Source organism: Micropterus salmoides, unplaced genomic scaffold (assembly GCF_014851395.1).
Source record: "Micropterus salmoides isolate LMB-PRFRI ecotype aquatic unplaced genomic scaffold, ASM1485139v1 Ms_hic_scaffold_21, whole genome shotgun sequence".
NCBI classification, from domain to species: Eukaryota; Metazoa; Chordata; class Actinopteri; order Centrarchiformes; family Centrarchidae; genus Micropterus; species Micropterus salmoides.
The window spans coordinates 9,625,041-9,644,870 of NW_024041262.1; the positions used below are offsets into that span (position 1 = coordinate 9,625,041).

Sequence of the window (19,830 nt, forward strand, 5' to 3'; positions counted from 1 at the left end):
GAGTGAGAGGAGGAGTGTTATTCTCTTTTTCTTCCCTCCTCTGCTCAGTCTTTTCCCTCCCTTTTTGTCCATTCAGTGGCGTATGTGCTTGTGTGTGTCCGCGTGTGTGTGTGTGCACGCACTCTCTGGCACACTTGAATCTTTTACTGATTACCACACGTCATGTTTTTCTGGAGGACTTTTAACACTGGAGGATTATCAGGCAGCCGGAGCATTTTCGCCCCTGTAGCCCGCTCCTCATCTCAGTTTGAGGCTAGTGGCTCGTGGCTACATCACAGTCTCTGTTTCTGCTGCATTTAATTTGATCCTTTTTATTTTAGCTGTCCATTGTAGGTCCGACAGTGTTATAGGAGTGCACTGCTAAATCACTGAGGACACTTTTAGAGTGCATTAGCAGAAGGAAAACAGTAACATTAATGCCCCTCCTTAGTTTTGCTTTGTGTTCTGTACGTGGTCAAATGAGTTATAGATAAGTGTCAAATAAGATACGTCAAACAAATGAAATTGTCACTTTAAAAAAAAAGAAGAAGGGATTTATAGTATTTGTGCTTCTGTAAAACTATATCCGACACGTAAGGACAGTGGAGCAAATAAAAGAGTGGCATGTTAGTTCTAAAACCAATCATTTAATGATGATCTATATGAACAAGTATATTTCTAATTAAATATGTATTTAAAATAAATACCAGAGAAATGTTTGCCCTTTTTTGACCAAGAAAGTAAAATTTGCAATGGACGCTTTGTTGCTATAAGTCACTAAGCTAGTCATTTTTGATAGTGGCTTTTTATCATAAGCCATTTCTTATACAACTAACAAAGACAAAATCCATGTGCAACCCTTCTAAATATTGCAAAAAATATAACCTAACTGCATTTCCATTTGCAGGGTTAAAATAGAAAACAGATAATAGGTTTCCTGAATATCAACAAAAAAGCGATCTAAAACATAAAAACACAGGAATGCTGTTTGATATTCTAATGGACCAACAAATGCTTTTGCGATTAGAGCTTTATTGCTGCTATGATGTTTGATGTCACTGTGGTCAGATAACTTACATCCTGTCTAAAGTCATTTTGTGGAGGACTGAAACTGAAACATAAATAAATTTGATCCCTTTCAGTAGCATATTTATCCCTGCTGCTGTAATGGGAAAATGTTTTCCCACCTCCTCAGGCAATTATGTCGCATTTTTTGCATCATTTCTATTCAGCTTTCATAAGTTGATATATATAAAAATGTCCATAGTAATAATATCACAGTTAGCTTTAGTTTTCCTCTTTAGTTTGGTTGGTTTCCAAAGATCTCCCAAGACATATTTTCCTATTTCTTAGCTATAAGACCTTGCTTTTCATATCAAGAGTCACTGGCCAATATTGCTTGTGTGGGTTTGAAGACATTTTCACGAAATCAGGGTTAGATTTACTGATCCTCACTCCTTGGAAGAATACTAAAAGGTTGTACCTTGACTTTATGGAGGTTTGTGTCAGTAAGAGCTTTTTTGTATATACTGGTAAGAACAGAGTGAAGGTAGAGAGTAATATCTGCCTGAACTGAAGTCCCTCATAAAGGTGGATGCACAAGGCCTGTCTGCGAGCTTATATGCGTGCCATCTCTGAGGTGGTCGGGTGTTTGTCTCTTCTCCCTCCCTCCCCTCCTCATGTTTTCCTCTGTTTTATGTGTGTGTCCTGCCCATCCTCTTCCATTCAATCCCCCATTTACCATGACAATAGCTGCCTGCCGAGATCCTCTCCCATGTATAGCCCTGACCACCACTGGCTACTGGCAGGGGCCCATTCACTGCTGCAACCCACCCTGGACCATAAAGAGCCTGGCAGGACCAGCAATGGCCTCCCTGTAAATGGTCAACACACTTGTTGTGTCTGTCAGCTACACTACCGAGGCAGGAGGCAGGATGGTAGAGCTGTTGGGTTTATGTACTTGGTTTTGTCAGGGGTGAAAGAGGAGGGGTTTGGTTTTATGTACCCAATAGGATAGACCTGCAGTCTGAATGGACAGGAAAACTGTTAAGGGCAATTGTTCGGTGTTTAACTTGAGAGGAAGAATAAATTAAATGGTGGATGACTAGATTGTTTCCAGACCAGACGTGGTAATTGCAGTGCTTTTTATGTCATTGTTAGCATTTGGTCAAAATTTGAATGTTTAAAAAATGTTTTGTTTATTTTTCTGCAGTGATAGTGCCTCTTACATTGGTCTTCTCCAGGCGACATTCATTTTTAGTTTGGACTGACATGTCTGTACTTTCATTTGGTTGGTCCAATATCTGTGTAAGCAGGTACTGAAAACAGTTTGTTATATAATTAAATGGCCACACCAGATGTTAACCAGCTGGGGACCAACACTGTTAGCTGTTGTTTGTGTCATCAGTGATTTAGCACCATGACTCTGCTTTTTAGTTACATACAGAGTGCTGAGGTTACAGGACTCGATGACTTTTGATATTCTGGTAATAAAGCTAATGCTAACTGGGCCCTGCTATTTTGTATAATGCCAGATGAACACAATATTTGTGTAGTGTGCAGGAGCTGCCGATGACTCAGCAGATGAAATAATGTGGCCGATAAGTAACATGTAGTGGAAATCAGCGCTAACTTCAGCAAGCTAAGTAAGCTTCAACTTTCCTAGTGGGAGCTAGTTATGGCATGTCCCATTAAACTCGGAAATTGAAGCTGGGAATGATGTCACACCCGAGTTGAACGTGTTCCACTACAACAACAGATTTAAGATGGAAAAAAACAAGAGGAATGCTCCTAGCCATTGTTAGCAATACCAGTGAGACGCAAATAAAGACAGACGTGGCTGAACAGTATATTACTAACGTTACAGTTTTCGCTCTGCTGATGCTACGAGAAGCCATCTTGGATTTTGAGATTGGGGTTGGTGAGGTTCTCCCGACCTTCCGAGTCAGAAATCCGACTTAAGGGGGAATTTCAGTTACAATTTCCCATTAGGAACTCGGAAATTCCTGCTTCCCAGTACAACTGGAACGCACCATTAGTCTCTCTTGCCTCTGAGTGAATTACAAACTTCACAGCACAACAGGTCTTTACAAATGTTTAATGTTTTAAAGGGACTAGCGGCCATAATTGCTAACAATGCATAAGCTTGTTGAAAAAGGGGGTAAAACGTATTATGTCAGCCTTTATAGACAATGCAGGACTATGTTGTGCTTCAGTCAGCAGCACACCACAGAAATTAACAGCACGTCTCCTAGCAATGCTGGCTCTCAGGTAGCAGTTAACTGCTGCTGTGGGAAACACTTCAAAAATGTTTTCCACAAATAATGTTTTTAAAATTTTAGCTTTGTATTTGTAAAAAGGAAAAATATTTATAATAGCAGCGGAATCATTTTTAGTTCACGTTTCTTTACACACTTAAATACCCTCCCCCCACTTCATAACTGTACTGATGACTCCACAACCAGCCTTCCCCACAGACTCTGGAGGTGACTCTGTCTTGTGCTGATGATTGCCAAATTAGAACAAATACGTAGCCACCAAATGTTGTCCCCTCTCCTTGACGATGGCTGGAGGTCAGACGGTTTAGCAGTATAGAGCAGTGTGGCCTCTTTAGCAGAAGCCACACATGATTGGCCTCATCTGAAGAGCTGCGTTCTCGCCAAAATCAGCAATTTAGTTGTGGGGCATTCACGAGGTCCAGATTTGATTGGAGGAGAGGTTGTGTTTGTGCTTATGAATGTGTGTGTGTGTGTGTGTGTGTGTGTGTGCATGCCTCAGACCTTGGGAGGGCTGGCTGTGCAAGCCCAAGCTTGCCCCGGCGATGCCACAAAGCCTGTCAGAGATGAAAGATGATGGCAGTACAGGGCCAAGAACCAAGGGAGGATATTCACCGGTCATTCTTATGAGAACAAGTACATACCCAACCGTCACACAAAAGCTGTGATATGTGATACAGCCACGCTTGTTTTTCTGTTACAAAATCTGTGCAGAGAGAGAGAGATGAGGAAAAGAAGAGCGCGGTGCTTATCTTGAGGAAGAGCTGCATCCAGCTATTATTGACGCAAGTGATTCACAGTAAACAGATTGGAAAGTTTAAGATGAAAAAGCTGACTAGTACAGGTTGTGTATGTGCGTGTGTGTGTCTGTGTGTGTGTGTGTGTGTGTGTGTGTGTGTGTGTGTGTGAAGCAGAGTGAGTGCGTTCTCTCTACCTCACACAGGCAGAACTCATAAAGAAACATTACTAAACAACAAACTAAAGTGGAGTTTACAGATGTCTCCTGAGGAAAGCTGTTGATTTAACCTGGATCCTTTTAAACGTATTGACAGAAGCTGTTATAGAGGTAGTGATCCATTGGAGATGTGGGGTTGCTTGTAGAATTTTCCACCCGTTTTACCCGGGAAACACAAGACTTTTCCTCTCATAGTCAGTTCTTCTATAGACTCTTAGACACTTGAGACTGAGTCCTCTCAGAGCATGATTAGCTGATAGGAGTTCAAGATCAATTTAAAACTCCCTGTGAAATGGCTTTTTCACAAAGGAAGGAGACCAATGAACACTCTAGCCCATCAACATCAGAATGTTCAAACAAGTTTCAGAAATGGAAAGTCAGGAAGAAAATTGCACTTTATATGGAGTTTTGAAGATTAGAGCGATAACGATGATAGTGTTTAGCCCAGGCTCATCTTATGGCGCACGGTGCCTTCAAAAAATATTCATGAGACGTTGATTTGGTTGTCAAATTATATCTCTGACAGTTAGAGAGGCTCGAATTTGTTGCTCTGGAGGCATTTATGAAGGAAGCTGTGGAAGGAGAGATGGGATGTCAAGACATTTACAGAACTGACATCTCCATTGAGGTTGAATTGCATTGTGATCAGCACAAAAATTGCAGAATGATGGCTTTCTCTTTGTATTCATTTGTTATATATTAAAAATCAGATTTTGTGGGGGGTTTGTAATCCGATCCTATTTCACGGTTGTCTTGTTACAGAAAAAGCTGATGATTGACCAACTCAAATGTCCCTCAGCCATGCTCGGAGAAGTGGAACGCCATGTCCTGCTGTGAGACATGCAGGTCTATGGAACTTATAGTTAATGTAATTTAGCGTGGGGAGGGAGGATTACTGTGAATTTGTGTGTTTGCATATTTGTGTTAATGTGTACAAGAGTTCAAGGTATGTGATGCAGCAGATATGCCAGGCTGATGGTGTTTCATTTGAACAATATCTCTTTGAGTTGTGTTTCATTAATTTGTGATGAGAGCAACAAATTCTGTTTCTGTTTTGTGGTTGTGTTTTGTCTATTTGCATGTATTGTCTTTAAGTTGCAGTTTGTGGAGCTCTTTGGGCCACTGTACTTTGCGGCCAATCATGCAATCGTAATGGTTAAACACCATCATAATTAATAATCCTGCAGTGAAAATGCCACTGTACTGATATTAGCAAAATGTACTTGAGAAAGTACTAATAATTCCCCTGTGAGAGTTAGTTGCTTTAGATTATTATTACTCGTGAATTCATTTGTAAGTAGCATGCTAATTGTAGTTGGCCAAGGTGGAGCTATCACATGGGATAACTGTAAATTACCCAGTCCATGGCCCTTGTATTTTGCGCAGATTTAACCCAAACAAAGCACAGCAGCAAAGTCAAATGTTAAACCAGAGTTTCAAAGAAAAACAACTGCAGAGTAATTGTGATTTCACCTTCACTGTATGTCCTTCTCATCCACCTATGCTGAGTCATGAATGGCCCATCACACCACCTCAACTGATTGCTAACAGCCAGCAGCCGCCCCTCTGTCCAGGCAGGCCCAAGCTTGCCTTGTACAATGATTAGTCCTGCTTGTCTTACACCGAACACAATGGTCCCTTCCTCACAGCTATGCATCTCTATTGACCCATCGCTAACTAACTGGCAGAATGAAACAAAGACGGCAAACCGGACCGTTTCATTAAGAACAATAAGAGAAGTGCAATGTGGGAGAGCCACATTCCTCTGATTACTGTAATGGCTGTGTACAATATTAGAAATGTGACAGACTGTGCTCATTCACTTCCAGTCAGATAAAAAATGTAGTTGGAATTGTTTTGGGCAAGTGCTATCTAGCTACTACTTAGCACTCTCTGCTTTAATTCAAGATGACAGAAAAAATGCATATTGTCCATTAATATCAAGAAAAGTGACACTTTTAAGATAAAGTTGATTTTATGGGAGGTTTTCAAGATTCATAGTGGTGCAAAAGCTGAACCCAGGGCTCAATGCCCAACAATCAGGGTTCAAAATACGGTGGCGGTATGGGGAGAGAGACATGAAATCTCCAGAAAGCCTCAATTTAGGGGGAGCATTAAAATATTGTAATTTGGTGACACTGGTTTATTTCTGTATAAATGTATATTTTCCTCCATGTGTGGGGGCCATAGACTGGACAAAATAAGTGGACGTAAACACTGTGACATCATCCATTGGTTTGTAGATTACTATTTTCAAGCATGGAGTTTGGCTTTTTGGCTGTCGCCATCTTGTTTTTTTGGAACAAGTGACCATATTTGGGTGAGAGGGTCAAGCTGGGGAGGGATATGCATTGCTACGCCTGACAGGTTGCCATGATAGTGACTTGTCAGTCACAAGATAGCCACCTCCTAAAGCATAGCCCCACAGGGCTGGAGCCAATCCCAGCTGACATCGGGCGAAAGGCGGGGTACACCCTGGACAGGTCGCCAGTCCATCGCAGGGCTCCAATTCAAGACTGTTTCTCCAGTTTGCCTCCAACATGTAATATATTAGTTTTAACAGTTTAAGTTTTATAGTTTAAGTTTAACTCTATAAATCTTTTCACCCTGCATGTGTAAACATATCTTTTGTCTTGCCAATATTCAAACTAAGAAGTGACTGATCAAACCACTGTGTGATCCTTTCAATAATATTTGTTGTTATAGCTGTGATTTTAGCTTTTTTTGCGTGTATACAACAATGTCATCGGCATACAATTGCAATTATCGCATGACACTGTTATAAATAATAAAATCATTATTATATAGACTAACAGGTGCCTAACACTGATCGTTGAGGCACACCCAAAGTCCACTTTATGTTATTGGACAGTGGATCATGAACTTTAACACACTTAGGGCACCTGCTCGGTTGGATCTAGACGGAAACAGTGTGAACCTCACAGTTTCTTTCACCTTTTCATTTTTCTCTTCACCTTTTTTTAAAACTTTCTCTAGTTCTTCTCATTCATCTCTGAGTCCTGTGTGTGCTGCGTGAATATCAGATAACAATGAAGAATGAATGAAAATGAATCCGATGAGATGTAACACCCACACAGAGGGGAAGGGGGCAGAGGGTCGCGTGCACTTACATACACAAAGTAAGAGAGACAGAGAGAATTACTAACCAGCAGATAGATTCTCAGAGGGCATTCAGTGAAAGAGTATTGTTAGAGTGATCGCTAATGAGGTGTGTGCATGTAGGTGCACCTGTGTGTGTGTGTGTCTGTGTAATTAGTGACTGGGAGCCAATGAGTGGAGGATAAAAGCAGGTCTTCAGCACGGCTGGAGGACACATGGCAAAGAAGAGGAGGATAGTCCTCTGGAGATGACAGCGAATGTGTGTGCGGAGGGAGGAGGGGCACTCAGGAAGTAAGTCATATTAAAGAACTATATAGGATCCGGCTATTTCCCCAGGCTGTCTCCACTGTTGACGCACAGTCTCCGTAGAGTTTGGTGCAACGTGATGTCAGTGTTGCTTATGACAAACTCCCTAATAGCTACTTTATGTTAAACAAAGCCCATAAATCCACTCAAAGCAACTGTGCCTTCCTTGGGTTTAAAAAAAGAGACACAGCACTTGCGTGATGTGTCTCTCACAGTGTCTAATTGGACGCAAATGCAAATGAACTGCAGCTGAAGTTGTAAGACTTTCAAGATCTACTTCTTTGATGGTGAAAAGGAGGTTTGAAAAATTGTATTCAAACATGAAAAAAATGTAGTGAATATAAAGGGGTTATAGAGAAGAGTATGCATTCTCCTCTACTAATTTCAGCCCCATTTATAATATTTAATTTGTGGATGACAAACATAGAAACATAGAAGCTTTATTTGCCATGATCAGTAAATGTAGAAAATTAGATTTATCTGTAGATATTCATTCAGATCTTTGTGATGTTGTACACATGCGAAACATGGGTGTTCAAAAAGATGGGTATATTGTAAAAGCAACTCCTGAAATTGTACCCTAGTGTACCCTAAAAGTTAAAATGACAACTTCTATTAATATGGTTTATGGGAAGCTGGGAGGATACCCACCATGTGCTGCAGTTGAAGAGAGATTCATTGGCTCCTGGGTGAGGCTGCTAAAAAGTAAAGAAAGTAAAGAAACTAAACCCAGACAGATAACTTACAACTATCTGCTTAACCTGCATGTATCTGGTATTTATGGATTCCCAGATTAAGTACATACTAGACACAAAGGTTATTTGAAGTATTTTAAAACAGTATTTTTCAGTTTTACAAGAAAAAAGACTTCAAGGATAAAGACTAACTGGTTGGTTCTGCCTGACCTCAAATGAATTGCAGTGCTAAGCCGCTTCCTTGAACTTTTCTGCGGGAACACGGCTAGAGTGTGCGTATGTGGCTACTTCCTGAAGACAGTACATATCAATGCAGAATGTATGTAAGTAGTGAAAATTAATAGGTACATAAGAGGAGTTTGTTAATGTTTTGCCAGCACTGGCTCATACAGAAGCGACATGAGCTCTAAAATAAGTCAAGGTGGGATTTTTTATGTTGAATTTAGCCCATGTTATATCATTTGTGCCTAAATAAATTCTAAATAAATTATTTATCTGAAAAAAAAGGATGGATGGCAGTGATATTCAGCATGAGTAACAGACTTCAGTGAAAACACACACACACACACACACACACACACAAACAGGCAGAGGTCTGTCAGTGTCAGTCCAGGTGGTATATAGGACCATGTGGTTTCAGGGGGGCCTATAACATTACTCTCCATCAGCTCTGCAGTAGGTGGGTTCATCAGGCAGGTGTGTGTGAGAGGAGGGGGGCGGGCAGGCCAAGCACACACACACACACACACACACACACACACACACACACACGCACGCACACAAATACAAACACCCCTCCCCCCGTTGATTGGCCTCCTTCACCTGAACTGCCTGGGTGCTGAGTCTGAGGAGATTGTGTGTGTGTGTGTGTGTGTGTTTGTGTGAGTGTGTCTTGGTTGTTCTAGGCACAAAGAAGAGAGAGGGTTTCTCAATGGCCACCTGTTGGCCAGCTGTCAGGGTCCCATTTCAGGGTCGCCTTTCCATGCAGACACAACAGCAGTTCTATCTATCTATCTATCTATCTATCTATCTATCTATCTATCTATCTATCTATCTATTTTGCAGAACCAGTCTCCGCTTTAGTCTGTTGAAAGTAAATACCTGCTATTGTTTTATGAAAACGAATTTTCTCCCAAAAAACAAGCATCCATAAGGATGAGATGAGGCAAGGAGGTGTAGAAGGAAGAGGGGGAGGTCTGAGGAGTATCTATGAGGTACATAAGTGTGTCTCGTTTGATGCTGATCTATGGCCCGTCGATACCATCCCCTTCATGTCACATTACCATCTGTATAGGAGCCGTGATGGAGAGTCGGGGGTGCACCAGAGGTGTGGGGGTGGGGATTGGAAAACCATGTGATGAATGAGTGATGCCAATTGAAAGGCATGAAATGGACAGGAGGAGGACAGGATGCAGTTGGATTGAAGAAGGGAGATTTTGTGTGTGTGTGTGTGGGGTTGGGGGTGGGGGGGGGGGGGGGGGGGGTAATTTCCTATGAGGATTCTGCAGGGGATGGGGGGTGAGTGCGAGTGAGAGGAGGGGTGTCTAATGGCTTTGGGTGCTGCCTCTATTAAGCCAAGTACCCAAGAGATGACAGGATCCTGAGATGATTTTTCAGGATCTATATGTCAGCAGGGTCATTAATCTGTCAGTATTCTGAGGTATAACATTTCTGGTGAACCTTGAAATAGATGGGAAAAACAGTTCTGTTACATGAGCAACTTATCAGTTGAAGAGGAGAGCGCCACCTATAGTACCTCAAACTTCTTGTACTGAAAATCAAAGAACGAAGGCTTCTCAATAGTCTCAGTGACTTGTGAAATCAGTGCAATGTAGGCTGGATATTTTCCAACATAAGATCAAAAATGTCATGTCATCATCTCACAATGTCAACGGAGAATGAACAGTTTCAAGTCAAATCTTTTTATCCAGTCAATAACATCCATGTGTAAAGTAAGATTTCAGCATTTTCGGAAATATGCTTGGTCGCTTTCTTGTGGAGCTTGGTTAGATGAGGAGATTACAGTAATAACACTCTCATGTCTGTATGCCATAAATTAAGCTACAACCAGCAGCTGGTTAGCTTAGCTTAGCATAAATACAGGAAAAAGGGGAAACAGCTTGCCTGGCTCTGTCAAAAGGCAAAATCCACCTACCAGCATTGCTACAGCTAACTCATTATTTCACGTTTGCAGTAATTCGTACAAAAAAGAGAAATGTAAAACAAAAAGTAGTTGTGCTAAGCAAGCTAACAGCCTGCAGCTTCATACTCTAGAGACAAGAGAGTGGCATTGATCCTCTCATCAAACTCTCAACAAGAAAGCAAACATTATGTCAATCTATGAAATGTATAAGGTAGATCTTTTTATCATTTTAAAACACAGGGTTGTATAACGAGATAAAGGTGTAGCTCTCTTTAAGCTACTCACAAAAGCAATCATATACAACAATTATATACACTAGATGGGTGGATAGAAATAAAACTAATAAACCCGTTGGTGATGTTTCCAGTCAGGATGCTTCATTTATTTATTTTTTTGCTCCTCTGTAAAAGTTACTAAGAACTTTGCACAGGAATTTTTCCCACTTAAGTTTCCATTAGTAATCTCCATTGTTACTCTTTTTGATTTGTTACCTCAGTCAATAAATCGTCAACAGCAGCCTATGGGCTGTACCCTCTGCAGCATGCATGAATGACAACACTTCATAAAAAAGGTCACTGCAAAAATTCCCTCTGCCCTCAAATAACCTGATGACCAAAATGTCAAATGGTTTGACAATCAATAACACTGGCTAGCCATAGCAAAGGTCTCCATCACTCTCTATCTCTCCATTTCTGTGTGTGTGTGTGTGTGTGTGTGTGTGTGTTTTTGCTGCAAAGAAATTGACTCACTCAAGGTTGCAACAGTATCTTGCAATATGTCACTGCTTGTTTTTACACAAGATGCAAACTGTGTTCAAACAATTTTGAGTGTGACCTTTGACCTCCCTGTGTAGAAGAGATGGTTTTTATGAAATTAAAATGAAGCATTAGGTGCAGTTAGACATAAATCTAGTCATGTATTTTGTATGCAGATCAACGTTGTCTGTGTTTGTGCTCTCAGAGCTCCTCTCTAACAGAAGTACACTCTTATTTAGACTCAATTACAGACAGACTTAATGAATGCTAGACCAAAAGTGTGCGTGTGCGTGCGTACATGCGTGTGTGTATGCACTCAAAGAGAAAGGGAGGGAAGGATCAAATCCAGTGGCACAATGCACAGGGAGCAACAATAAGAGGTCTGCACGCTAATAAACCTTCAGCTCAAATGACATTCAAATCCCAAAGAACAACACAGCAATGTCACAGTAATTCAAGCTTTATACCCTCAGCAGCAGTCATGATGTGCCCTTGTACCAGGTTCAAACTGTAAATTATCAAGCTTGGGTCGCCATCTTGTGGGCAGTCACAAAACTCTTTTCTCATTCCTTTGTTTGCACTGAATTCTCAGGAACCCTGGTTAAGTGTTACGGAAGAAACAGCAGCATTTTTGATGAGAACCTTTACTTTAAGGACCTGCGGGTACACTTTAAAAAGTCTTCAAAAACCATATAATTTTTGGGTGTGTGAGGTGTACACATGAAGCTTAGGTAATACACAATTTGCATGTGTAATCTCAGAATCAGAATCAGAAAGAGCATTATTGCCAAGTAGTATTTTACAAGTACGAGGAATTTGCTTTGGTCATGAGGTGCTGCATGTAGACAAACATACAGTTGATGTAAATAAATGTAGAAATATATAAATATGGAATAAACAGATGCAAGTTATATAAGAATAATAAAAGAATGGAGAAAAATAATACTATTTGTGGAGAAAGAACAATGTGGCAGATATTTACATGTGCATTACTCTGGGTGTGTGTTGTGCAGACGTATTGCAATGGAACAGGATATTGTGTACATAAATATATAAATTGACAAAATATAAAAATACAGAATAACAGAGTCACTTTACTGCATTTTAAGTAATAAGTAAAAACCCCTGTGTGGGTGAACCATGCACTTTATTGTGTCCCTCTGCTATATTCATTTATAACCCCATTGTCAGTCTATATAAACAGAAATATATATCCACAATGTCCTGTGACAACTAGGTGAAATGCTTTTTAAACCTCATCACACCTAAATTTAGTAGTGTAAGACATGCATTGTGATTTTTGTGGTTTTGTTTCCACAGAGGTCTCACAAAAGATTGTTTGAGTGAGCAGGCAAAATGCTCACCAACTGCACTACCAGAGCCCCTCAGTGTTGTTGACATCCATCTTGCGCAATTTAAAGCAATAAAAAAATATTATTATTTTACTATTATATTCCATCTCAGCTTTTTTCTCCTAAACCATGGCTGAGTAATTCATTCACTAAACAAAAAAAATACGCTTGTTTACTTATTTGAGACAAGACAAGCAAAATCCATCCATCCATTATCTATAACGCTCACCTTGCAGGGTCGCAGGAGACAAGCAAAAGTAACAAATTAAAATGTCTATAGTTTTAAGGTGAGCATCTGCTGCATGAAGTCCAAGGGCTGTAGTCTTTGTTTGAGTAGCTCAGCCGTTCAAACAAAGCAGTTTATTTACTTGACTCGGTGTCAATGTCTTGATTGTTGGTTTTGTGATCAGTGTGTTTTTCAGGGAATTATTTTTTGGTGGTAGTAAATCTCCTGTGTTCCAGGTAAGGCTCAATCTCACAACCTCGGCATCATTCTGCAGGTTACTGGCTTATAAGTACCGCGTGCTGACCAATTGCGCCACTGGAGCCAATGTGTGACTTAGTATATTTGAAAATGCTGGCTAAACCCAGCTGCTGTGTTCTGCAGAAGTCACCTAGAGGTAGCTGAGGTATAACTTATTGTAAACCTGCAGCACACCTGGGTGTAGTCTGACAGAGGTCAAAGGTGTGAAACACTTGAGGGTTAGTGCAGTCGTCTCCTCCAGTCACTAGCCTCAGCCCAATGGCGTCTTCGTTTTTAGTTTGTTAAACACTAAAAGTTTTACTGTTAAAAGTGTTTTTAACAGTAAAAATATTTTTATGATATGTTAACTCATCTCTAAATTAATATCAGTGTTTCTATTTTCATCTTAAAGGAGCTGTATGTAGTTTTCTAGCCTGGTATCATCAAAAGGCGTATGAATAACGCACCAATTTCTTAAGCCATTTGGCGCATTTTCAACGCATTTTTTGGTTTTTGCATGTCATTTAAGTTGGTTGGAGACTGGCATTCGGTTCCTGTGTGAAACTAAAATGACAAAACATTCATATTTGTTTTTTTTTTAAGTTACGTTAGCTACATAGCATTAGCTACATAGCGTTAGCTATGTTACATTCGCTTCTTTACATTAGCTTCGTTAAAGTTTAAGTAGTTAGCTGGCTGCTAACCTTATTTTCGAGTGGCCTTTTATTGTGGCACACCTGTGCAATACCCATGCTGTCTAATCAGAATCTTGATATGCCATACCTGTGAGGTGGATGGATTATCTCGGCAAAGGAGAAGTGCTCACTAACACAGATTGTGACAGATTTGTGAACAATATTTGAGAGAAATAGGCCTTTTGTGTAGAGAAAGACCATCAGAATCAAGTAAGTATAATACTAGTGGCAGTGATGATGAATAGCTGCCAGAAATAGGAGAATCCCCAAATGCTAGCAGCAGTGATAGTGGAGCTGAGGGTGCTGAGAAAGAGAGGCTGAGGAGTTAGAAGTGAGGTCCAGCGTTTGCGTATTGCATTAAACTGCATTAGAATATGTTAAAATATGTGACCACATTGGTTTAACAGCATTAAAAATATAGTTTTCACATACTATATCATTTTATTCATTGGTTTGTTAAATAAATATTTCTTCAATTAATACTTAGGCGCATGCTGTCCACCTTAGTGTAAGAAACTCTTGAAAAATGTGTGTTTAAAAAAAAATGAAATTCTAATTTTATTTTGCATGCCTAAAGAGCACTAAAAACACATACGTAGGAAAAAAATCCTGACAAAGGCTGTCATAATTCATGCATGAAAGGGTTAAAATGCGTTGACACGGCACGCCAAAAAGTCCTTAAAGTGGCGTGCTATTTATACATTATTCCATGATATTGAGTTTTCAGTGGGCTATGGCAAGCCATTAGTGCCAACAAATGTCACTATTGGGGCTGCCATACAGAATCAATAGGCGAAAGGCTCGGCAGCGCGCGTGCATGTCACAGCCAATGAATTTCTTGAAAAATCCGACCCGGAGTCTTCACGTAGTAGTAAGAATACTGTCTGTCAGAGGTAACAGAAAAAACAGGCAAGTGAATCATTTTATTAGCCTAAATCTGCCATAATGTCATTAATCTCACCACCTCCCAACCTTATAGTCACTTATTACCCAGAGTGACCACATCCATGCCTGGAGGTGTGACCTGGGTAGGTTTATGGGGAAAATTTATTTTGTTGCTAAATTACAGAAGGTTTTTAATTCCTCTTTCTCTTTTCTTGTACTGTCAGTGTTTCTTAGCATCCATAGTATATTATGTGTGTTTATTAGTGCTGTATTTAAGTACAGTTTTGAGTGCTTTACTTGACTACTTCCATATTTATACTTTGAGGAGTAAATTATAAATGAAGTATTATTACTATGAGATATTGCTAAGAAAATATTAATACTTCTTACACCATTGGACGATGTGCTGTTAGTCCACTGTGTCGATGGTGGTATAGTTTGTGGTTCATTTAATTCATAAAATTTGTGCTTTTATTTTGCTTTGAATTTGTCATCATTCACTGATAGGATAGGGAAAGCACTGTTCTAATGCCACAGGGTTGTTCATTAAATTCTGATTATTCACTTAAAAAATTAATATCAGACTATGCAAATGGAAATTTCAGAGCTGTACCATCAGGCTCCAGTGGCGCAATCGGTCAGCGCGTGGTACTTATAAGACAGTATCCTGCAGAGTGATGCCGAGGTTGTGAGTTCAAGCCTCACCTGGAGCAGAGAAGTTTAGCTTCCTCAACATTACATATCTGTGATCAAGAAAAAATGTTTATTGTCAGCATGCTAAAACGCTGCCAAGTAAAAAAAACACAAATGTGCCTCCGGCCCCATCCACATTACTTTGTTTTTGTTTAAAAACAGGGTTTCAACGTGAGCGTCTGCGTCATTGTTTCTAAAGTCCTCCGTTTTTGCACGTCCACACTAAAACGCTCTCCGGAGTTTTAAACTCAAACTTCGTCGTTTTAGTCTGGATGGTAAGTACAAACGTAGCAAAAGGTCCGCGTTTTAAAAAGAAAACGCAGTAGTGTGGATGGGGCCCCAGTAACAGGTTTTCACAAAAGAGCAGATTAACGTACAAGTGTGGTCTGTACTGATGTTACAGGGTGAAAAAAACAATCTGTATGTGCTTGAAGAAAAAGCATAATTTACGTGATTTTGTCAGAATGTGAATTGCAGCTCTTCACAGAGGTTAAGGAATACTCAGTGCTATATTGTCTTTTTGAGTAAAATGATGGGTGAACAGAGAGCCTGTGTAAACTCTACACTCCTTCTTGCTTTGTGACAAGCACTAACCACTGTGTCCTCTGTGTGTTAAGCTGTGGTGGAGGATGTCATACAGCTGCTTAAAGGTAGTCGTGGTGGCCAAGTGGTAAGGCGTTGGTCTCGTAAACCGTTTGATCCCCATCCATGACTTGATGAATTATGAGTTTTCTCCTTGATGAGATTTCATGTGTGTTTGCGCCTGAAGCTTGCTTGATACAATCTACCTACACATATTGAGCCTGTTGTTGTTTAGTCCCTCTGTAGTTTTTTATAGTCTTAAATTATAGGTTTACTGTTAGTGATGTTTAGCATCAGTGGTATTTTAAGTATATTTAGGTAAAGTTTTGAGGTTCTTGTACTTTGCTTGACTGCTTCCATGTTATGCTATAGTACTACTACTTAAGTCAATGACAAATGCAGGAGTATTTTGACCTTGAGGAATTGCTAAAATCTTGATACTCATCGGGCGATGTGCTGTTAGTCCACTATGTCGATGGTGGTATAGTTTATGGTTCCTTTTAATCATAAAATTTGTGCTTTTATTTTGGTTTGGATTTGTCATCATTCACTGATAGGATAGGGAAAGCACTGTTCTAATGCCACAGGGTTGTTCATTAAATTCAGATTATTTACATAAAAAAATTAATATCAGACTGTGCAAATGGAAATTTCAGAGCTGTACTATCAGGCTCCAGTGGCGCAATCGGTCAGCGCGCGGTACTTATAAGACAGTATCCTGCAGAGTGATGCCGAGGTTGTGAGTTCGAGCCTCACCTGGAGCAGGGAAGTTTAATTTCCTCAACATTACAGATCTGTTATCAAGAAAAAATGACAGTTTATTGTCAGGATGCTAAAACGCTGCCAAGTAAAAAAAAACACAAATGTGCCTCCGGCCCCATCCACATTACTTTGTTTTTGTTTAAAAACGGGGTTTCAACGTGAGCGTCTGCGTCATTGTTTCTAAAGTCCTCCGTTTTTGCACGTCCACACTAAAACGCTCTCCGGAGTTTTAAATGAAAAACGGGATCGGTAGCGTTTTCAAACTCCTCTGTTTTAGGTCTTCGTTTCGTTGTTTTAGTCTGGATGGGAGGTGCAAACGTACAAAAGGTCCCCGTTTTAAAAAGAAAACGCAGTAGTGTGGATGGGGCCCCAGTAACAGGTTTTCACAAAGGAGCAGATTAACGTACAAGTGTGGTCTGTACTGATGTTACAGGGTGAAAAAAACAATCTGTATGTGCTTGAAGAAAAAGCATAATTTACGTGATTTTGTCAGAATGTGAATTGCAGCTCTTCACAGAGGTTAAGGAATACTCAGTGCTATATTGTCTTTTTGAGTAAAATGATGGGTGAACAGAGAGCCTGTGTAAACTCTACACTCCTTCTTGCTTTGTGACAAGCACTAACCACTGTGTGTCCTCTGTGTGTTAAGCTGTGGTGGAGGATGTCATACAGCTGCTTAAAGGTAGTTGTGGTGGCCAAGTGGTAAGGCGTTGGTCTCGTAAACCGTTTGATCCCCATCCATGACTTGATGAATTATGAGTTTTCTCCTTGATGAGATTTCATGTGTGTTTGCGCCTGAAGCTTGCTTGATACAATCTACCTACACATATTGAGCCTGTTGTTGTTTAGTCCCTCTGTAGTTTTTTATAGTCTTAAATTATAGGTTTACTGTCAGTGATGTTTAGCATCAGTGGTATATTAAGTATATTTAGGTAAAGTTTTGAGGTTCTTGTGCTTTGCTTGACTGCTTCCATGTTATGCTATAGTACTACTACTTAAGTCAATGACAAATGCAGGAGTATTTTAACCTCGAGGTGTTGCTAAAATCTTGATACTCATTGGACGATGTGCTGTTAGTCCACTATGTTGATGGTGGTATAGTTTATGGTTCCTTTTATTCATAAAATTTGTGCTTTTATTTTGGTTTGGATTTGGTTTGAAAAGTAATTATGCAGTGTATTTGTGTGTGTGCAGGAGTAGTTTTACTTTCTACCTTATACTTTAAGATAAATAAGGAGCCATACACCCAGTACCCATATACTGTATAACAGAGCCTGAAGTTTCTGAAGAGTGCCTTGTTTGCTGCTCTGATATAAGTCTAGTTTAAACACAGAATAATGTGGGCACATCCAAACCATCCTGTGGGTAAGTGCTGAAACAAAGAATGATCTGCACAGAGTAATTATGAATCCCACTAGGTGTTTTTTATTGTGACCTTGCAAACTCTGAGGTCTCACAGCTGACTGAATGCACATGTAGTAAATAGGTGAGTCTATACAATGTAAACTACACAAGACCTTCTCAGGTCGCAATAAATGACACCTCCTACAGGGCTTCAAAGCTATGCAGTGTGCCGATAATTCTTTGTTTTTCACTACAGAGTAACTTCTCAGTCAATGTCACATTTCTCTCTGAAATAAATGTCAAAATAAAACAATATATAACATCAACCTTTCATTTTTTACTCTCTAGTAACATATGTAAAATGTTAACCTATAAATACCATCTTATTATTTTCATTTACAGCTGTTAACTATAATAGTATATATATATAATATGTGCAATATACGGTTTTCTGCTGGACACTTTGCAATAATAACTACTCAAGTCATATCTTATTGAACATTTTTTATAAGGATCTTATTTTATATTTCTTATTGAACTGTACTACCTTCTTAGGCAAATTCTAACCCACCAAACAAACTCAGAGGCTCTCTCACACACGTAATTTCTCGCCTTAACTAAACCATCGCCCTAGTTACAGCCCAGCTACCTATCTGCAGGCATAATGCGCATTATATGCTGACAAAAAAGGTGGATGAAAATCTCTGCAGGTAGCCTACAACAGCTGTTCGGCCGAATTATGCATCCACATCTTAAGCTCCTTATCAGAAACGTCGCTGATCAAACGCAGTTATCACCTCAGATTGTTTGCTGAATCTCAAGGAATGCTACATCTACTCAGTGTAATAACTTATTGATGACTCTAAACTGCATTTAATATGTACTTAGAATCAATCATCCCCACTGATGAACCCCACAAAGAATAGTATAACGTTATTGTTTTTAAACAGTAACGTTACACTTGGAGGTGCACGGCTCTCCTCGGGAGAGACAGCTAGCTTAAATAGTGGCATCGGTGCTCCTCGGTGTGACAGTTTCAGGCAGAACTCCGCAGCCGCTCGCCCCTCGGCTTACTGCCTTTAAGCCCTTCGTGTCCATCAGGATCAGGTGCAGCCACTTATAAAAGTATCTGGCTAGTATCTAACTGAACAGTCACTCCGTTACAGGACGTAGCTAAATCTCACATCGCCCGTAAAGTTACCGTTAACATAACGTCAGCTAACTGAGAGCTGAGCCTTTTCTTCAAAGCATTATCACCCTAATGTCTAACACTAAGGTTAATCTAATAACGTTACATTTTGGCTTCTCTCTTCTTGCTGACTTGTCTTTGACTCATTAAAAGCTGCAGTTAGAACACACTAACTTACTTACTTACACTAACTTAGCAGCCTGAGGCTGCTCGTATCTGGCTAATTAGCGTAACGAGCTAATGTTAAGCTAACAAGCTACATGCCGACAGCGATACCTGTTAAATGTTAACACATAAATTAAGATCAGACTGAGGAAATGGAAATTTCAGTGATGTACCATCAGGCTCCAGTGGCGCAATCGGTCAGCGCGCGGTACTTATAAGACAGTATCCTGCAGAGTGATGCCGAGGTTGTGAGTTCGAGCCTCACCTGGAGCAGAGAAGTTTAATTTCCTCAACATTACATATCTGTGATCAAGAAAAAATGACAGTTTAGGATTTTGAAGAAAAAGCATTTTTTGTCAGAATGTGAATTGCAGCTCTTCACAGAGGTTAAGGAATACTCAATGCTATATTGTCTTTTTGTGTAAAATGATGGGTGAACAGAGAGTCTGTGTAAACTCTACACTCCTTCTTG

General features: G+C 40.0%; 3 non-coding genes across 3 annotated transcripts; all 3 read left to right on the top strand.

Annotated features, from left to right (window-relative positions):
* The first annotated feature begins 15,242 nt into the window (after positions 1–15,242).
* On the top strand, positions 15,243–15,336 carry trnai-uau. Its single transcript has 2 exons — positions 15,243–15,280; positions 15,301–15,336. It is a non-coding gene; the product is annotated as a tRNA-Ile (tRNA).
* A 1,232-nt stretch (positions 15,337–16,568) lies between these two features.
* Positions 16,569–16,662, top strand: trnai-uau. The gene is made up of 2 exons: positions 16,569–16,606; positions 16,627–16,662. It is a non-coding gene; the product is annotated as a tRNA-Ile (tRNA).
* A 2,875-nt stretch (positions 16,663–19,537) lies between these two features.
* On the top strand, positions 19,538–19,631 carry trnai-uau. The gene is made up of 2 exons: positions 19,538–19,575; positions 19,596–19,631. It is a non-coding gene; the product is annotated as a tRNA-Ile (tRNA).
* Positions 19,632–19,830: the final 199 nt, after the last annotated feature.